The following is a 4,885-nucleotide window of genomic DNA, read 5'->3' as shown; positions in this document are numbered from 1 at the left end:
GAGAAGCAATTTAGAACTAAGGAGAAACTTCCTAACAGGGAGAACAATTAACCAGTGGAACAGCTTGCCACAAGAAGTTATGGGTGTTCCATCACTGGAGGCTTTCAAAAAAAAAAAAAACCTGGACAACCATTTGTTTGAAACAGTATAGGGTCTCCTGCTTGATCAGGGGGCTCGACTAGAAGACTTCCAAGGTCCCTTCCAGTTCTTTTCCGATTGATTTCTTTTTTTTTTTTAAAGTAACAACACTTTTAGAGAATTGCACTCTGGTGAAGCTACCTCTGATAGTCCAAAGCCTTTAGAAACCATTTTGGCCTATCCCTTTCCAGAAGCATCTATATTACAGAACAGCTTTCAAGTTTCTCTCCCCTCTCCGTCCCTTCCTTTTTCACCTTGCTTCCTTCATTTCTACCTTCCCTCCCCTTCCCCTTCCTCTTCCCTTTCTCCTTCCCTTTTTCTTCCCTTATATGTTCCCTCCCCTCCCTGCTTCCTTCCTTTCCACCTTTCCTCCCCTTCCCCTTCCCTTATATTTTCCCTTCCCTCCTATCTTCCTTCATTTCCACTTCCCCTCCCCTTCCTCTTCCTCTTCCCTTTCCCTTCTTCTTCCCTTATATGTTCCCTCCCCTCCTTGCTTCCTTCCTTTCCACCTTTCCTCCCCTTCCCTTTCCCTTATATTTTCCCTTCCCTCCTATCTTCCTTCATTTCCACTTCCCCTCCCCTTCCTCTTCCCCTTCCCTTCTTCTTCCCTTATATGTTCCCTCCCCTCCTTGCTTCCTTCATTTCCACCTTTCCTCCCCTTCCCCTTCCCCTCCCTTCTTCTTTTCCCTTCCCTTTTCCCCTTCCCTCTCCACTCCTTCACTGTTAATTCATTTCTATCCTTTATTTCCTTTTCCTCTTTAGCTGTTTTTGCTAGCAAGTTCAAAGGGAACCTGTGCTCTCCTACCTCTACACTCCTGTGGGATGAGAGACCGATGAGTTTAGGCAAATAGAGGCCAAATTGTTTGGTTCATGGGATACTCTATTATACAGACAATTGATTTCAATCCTAGCTAATTAATATAATTAACTGTATTGTATTCAATTAACAAACAGGTATTTTTAGAACCAGAAGGAGTTGTGTGTCGTTCAGGTGGGCGAGAGGTGAAGTGTGGCTTCTGATATGCGCACACACACAAACACACACACAAGACACTGAAATATATATACACACAAAGACACATACATATACAGACAGGTTCATAAACAAACAGATCACATAGATCAGTGGTGGGTTCCTCCCGGTTCGGCCCGGTTCTCCCGAGCCTGACTAGGTGAAGCTTGACCGGTGAATACAACTTGTTTTCCTCCTTCCCGTCTGCACAGCCTCTTCTGGAAAGATGGTAGAAGAAAGGGAAAAAAATAATAATACTGTGTTTCCCCAAGAATATGATCTACCTCAAAAGTAAGCCCTAGCTTGATTTTTACACGTGCGCCCAAAATAAGCCCTGTCCCCCCAAATAAGCCCTAATTAAGATCTCGCCCACACCAGGGTACACGGGGTGGAGCAAGGCGCATAGATAAAAATTAAGCTAGGGTGGGGATGGGGGGGTGAAGCTGCCTTACTTACCACACCTCGCATACCCCAACACCTGCCTTGCCAGCTCACTTCTGCGGCCACTTGCCGCTGCTCAAATCGATCCGGAGCTCTGTTATTGGCTGCAGAGGCCTTTCCCGAATGACCTCTGATGGTGAAACAGAGGCCGGGGGCAATGCGTTCGTCAATCCTGAGGGACAGCAAGGGAAGGCAGGTATCAGGGTGTGCGAGGCCTGGTAAGTAGGACTGTTCCAGGCCTCCGTCCCTATCCGTGTGCTTCATTCCACCCCCTGCACCCCAGAGTGGGTGGGGTCTTAATTAAGGCTTATTTTTGGGGGGTAGGGCTTATATTGTGCACACGTGTAAAAATCAAGCTAGGACTTACTTTGAGAATAGGTCTTATCTTTAGGGAAACACAGTATCTATTTATCAATAATGCATCAATTTATATCTATCATTTACCTACCTACCTACCTACCTACCTACCTACCTCCATATCTATCATTCTATCTATCTATCTATCTATCTATCTATCTATCTATCTACTATCTATCTATCTATCTATCTATCTATCTATCTATCTATCATCAGTGTTTGTGTCTATCTATCTATCTATCTATCTATCTATCTATCTATCTATCATCAGTGTCTGATTGTCTATCATCAGTGTCTGTCTGTCTGTCTATCATCTTTCTATCTTCTAGCATCAGTCTGTCTGTCTGTCTGTCTATCTATCTATCTATCTATCTATCTATCTATCTATCTATCATCAGTATCTGATCTTCTATCATCAGTGTCTGTCTATCATCTTTCTATCTTCTATCATCAGTCTATCTACCTACCTCCATATCTATCTATCTATCTATTATCTATCTATCTATCTATCTATCTATCTATCTATCATCAGTGTCTGTCTGTCTTTCATCTTTCTTTCTATCATCAGCCTATCTACCTCCCTCCCTATCTACCTACCTACCTACCTACCTATCTATCTATCTATCTATCTATCTATCTATCTATCTATCTATCATCTATCTATCTATCTATCTATCTATCTATCTATCTATCTATCCTTCCCCCCCTCTCTCTCATCTACCTATCTACCAATAATCCATCATCCATCCATCTCTATCATCTATCCATCTAGCTACCATGTTTACCATGCACATCAATCTGGAGCCCATTTCTCAGTTGCGGAAGCTTTTCCTTTGGTGGCAAAAAATAAAAATAAAAATAAGACCGGGTTTTTTTAATAGTTTTTTTTTTTAACTTTTTCCAACTTTAAAAACCACAAGTGGAAAAAAAAACAAGGAAAAAAATAACAATAAGACAAATACAAACAAATAGAGAAAACGAACAACACAACAGTGTAATACAATTTTACAGCTTTCCGTATCAGCATGTATATATTCTACTTTTGTAATTCACCATTCAATATTTGCCTTCTCATAGATTTTAACAATTCTAGTAATAGTATAATAATTATATTATAATATAATACTGATTATAACCGTTCTGATTATACATATATACATTTATCTTTATATTCTAGTTAATAGTTTTAGAACTTTTATTTCTTGTAGACTGTGCAAGTGGCTACAGCATAGAAGCCAAAACAAGAAACAAGACTGGGTCTTATTTTCGGGGAAACAGGGTAACCGAAAGCAGAATGCCTGTCGGATTTTTCTGAAAACACATTTCTGACTATCTGATTTGCAGCAGAGGCCAGGGAAGGGAGTTGTGTTTGTTGTGTCTGGGCACTGACAAATGTGTGGCACTGGAGAACATTGGATGGAGTGGCGATGCAACTCTGCAGGCGGGTTGGGCCATTGGTGGGAGAATATATATATTTTAAAAAAAGAGTGCCAACTTTTATTGTTCAAGCCCGGCTGTCACGTTGTGAAACCACAGCCATTTGTAAGAAATATGTGACATTCTAATAGGGAGTAATTTACCCAAGGATGTCTTTGTGCCTTGAAGTGCCTTCAACGCTACGGCTCGCGGAAACTTTGTGTGAAGAAGGGTCTGCAATGCGGTGCAATGCCTTTGTGTGGAGGTTCCCTCCCCTCTTGGAAAACAGCAAGAGACCCATAAGAGCAAAATAGATCAGAAAAACAGAGTTGGAAGGAACCTTGGAGGTCTTCTAGTCCAACCCTCTGCTCGATACCATTTCAGACAAATGGCTGTCCAGTCCTCTTCTTTGAAAACCTCCAGTGTTGGAGCATCCACAACTTCTGGAGGGAAGCCACTCCACTGATTAACATAATAACAGAGGTGGAAGGGACTTTGGAGATCTTCTAGTCCAGGGGTGGGCAATTGTGGCTCTTTTACAACCTGTGGACTTCAACTCCCAGAATTCCTGAGACAGCCAAGCTGTCTCAGGAATTCTGGGAGTTGAAGTCCACAGGTTGTAAAAGAGCCACCATTGCCCACCCCTGTTCTAGTCCAACCCCCGTTCAGGCAGGAAATCCTATACCAGTGATGGCTAACCTTTTTGCCATCGCGTGCCAGGAAGAGGGGGGGGACGTTCACATGCACGCATGCCCACACCCATAATTCTATGTGCCCTGCCCTGCCCCTGGGCATGTGACCCCCCCTCCCCCACTCCTGGCACGCGATGGCCCAGTAGGCCCGTTTTTCTTTCTCACCTGGCTCCAGATCCTCTCTATGCATCTGGGGAGGGCAAAAACAGCCTTCCCCACCCCTCGGAAGCCCTCTGGAGGCCCAAAACAGCCCGTTTTCCAAGTTTCGGTTGGATAGGAAGTGACTTTTTTTGCTGTCCCCCAGCCTCCAGAGATTCCTAGAGAGGCTGAGAGCTGAGCTGGCGTGCCAGGCAACATGGCTCCGCGTGCCACCTGTGGCACGCGTGCCATAGGTTCGCCATCCCGGTCCTATACCATTTCAGACAAATGGTTGTCCAATCTCATCTTAAAAACCTCCAGTATTGAAGCACTCACAACTTCTGAAGGAAAGTCGTCCCACTGATTAATTGGTTCTCACTATCAGGAAATCTCTCCTTAGTTCTAAGTTTCTTCTCTCCTTGATTAGTTTCCATCCGTTGCTTCTTGTCTTGCCTTCTTACCTGTGAAGAGGTGATTTTTCTTAGGTCATGTGTGAAGGGAAGAAATCTTTGGGGGTCTTTGCTCTGAATTCGTTCATTATTGTGGACATCAGGTTGAAAAGATCTTCAGAGTTCTGGAATTTGGTTATTGCTGTGTCCCATCCTGCCAGCCTGAGTTAAAACAAAACATTAGTGATGGAAGCTATTTCCTAGGTCAGAATAACAGAGTTGGAAGGGACCTTGGAGATCTT

Source organism: Pituophis catenifer, unplaced genomic scaffold, assembly GCF_029215685.1.
Source record: "Pituophis catenifer annectens isolate HBS135680 unplaced genomic scaffold, rPitCat1.0.hap2 SCAF_2, whole genome shotgun sequence".
NCBI classification, from domain to species: Eukaryota; Metazoa; Chordata; class Lepidosauria; order Squamata; family Colubridae; genus Pituophis; species Pituophis catenifer.
This window is presented reverse-complemented; position numbering follows the sequence as displayed.